The following is a 1,442-nucleotide window of genomic DNA, read 5'->3' as shown; positions in this document are numbered from 1 at the left end:
AGCCTGCCAGGAGCGATTTCTGAGCCTGGAGCCAGGAGTAACTCCTGAGCGCTGCCGGGTGTGACCCAAAAACAAAAACAAAAGAAACAACCAAACTTTACAACTTAAGAAACTAGATGGGGAGCCGGGAAGGTGGCGCTAGAGGTAAGGTGTCTGCCTTGCAAGCGCTAGCGTAGGACGGTTCGATCCCCCGGCGTCCCATATGGTCCCCCCAAGCCAGGGGTGATTTCTGAGCGCATAGCCAGGAGTAACCCCTGAGCATCAAACGGGTGTGGCCCAAAAAAAAAAAAAGAAAAGAAAAGAAACTAGATGGGGGCCAAAGGTGGTTGGTTCGAATCCCGGTGTCCCATATGGTCCCCCGTGCCTGCCAGGAGCTATTTCTGAGCAGACAGCCAGGAGTAACCCCTGAGCACCTTCGGGTATGGCCCAAAAACCAAAAAAAAAAAAAAAAACTAGATGGGGGGGGGCGGCCAGAGAGATAGCATGGAGGTAAGGCGTTTGCCTTTCATGCAGGAGGTCATTGGTTCGAATCCAGGCATCCCATATGGTCCCTGTGCCTGCCAGGAGCAATTTCTGAGCCTGGAGCCAGAAATAACCCCTGAGCACTGCCGGTTGTGACCCAAAAACCACAAAAAAAAAAAAGAAAGGAAGGAAGGAAGGAAGGAAGGAAGGAAGGAAGGAAGGAAGGAAGGAGAGAGAGAAAGAAAGAAAGAGAGAAAGAAACTAGATGGGGCCAAAGAGATAGCATGGAGGTAGAGCATTTGCCTTGCAAGCAGAAGGACAGTGGTTCGAATCCCGGCATCCCATATGGTCCCCCGAGTCTGCCAGAGAGAGAGAGAGAGAGAGAGAGAGAGAATACATGGCATTATGTGGGTGCTACCCCACTGTGCTTAGTCCGTGGAGTAGTCTCTCCAGCTACTTTTGTTGGTTTGGTTTGGTTTAGTTGTTGAGGCTCAGGAGCAACTCTAGGCCTATATTATGATGATGATGATGATGATGATGATGATGATGATGTTTTTTAGTCATACCCGGCAGCACTCAGGGGTTACTCCTGGCTCTGTGCTCAGAAATTGCTCTGGCAGGCACAGAGGACCATATGGGATGCCAAGATTTGAACCACCTTTCGTCCTGGGTCGGCTGTATGCAAGGCAAACGCCCTATCACTGTGCTATCTCTCCGGCCCCCAGAGGCTTATGTTTAAGGATTGGCTACTACCACTGAAATTACTCTTTTGATTTATATATTAAATTCTTGAACCTTGGGGTCAGAAAGATAGTATAGCAAATAGGGCACTTGCCTTGGGACACCACCAACCTGGGTTCTATCCCTGGTATCTCATATAGCCACCTGACCCTGCCAGGAGTGATTTCTTGAGTGCAGAGCCAGGAGTAACCCCTGACCACAGCTAGATGTGGCCCAAAACAAAAACAAAAATATTCTTG

The sequence above is a fragment of the Suncus etruscus genome, chromosome 18 (genome assembly GCF_024139225.1).
Source record: "Suncus etruscus isolate mSunEtr1 chromosome 18, mSunEtr1.pri.cur, whole genome shotgun sequence".
Lineage (NCBI taxonomy): Eukaryota > Metazoa > Chordata > Mammalia > Eulipotyphla > Soricidae > Suncus > Suncus etruscus.
The sequence above is the reverse complement of the archived record's forward strand: the minus strand, read 5'-3'. Positions refer to the sequence as shown.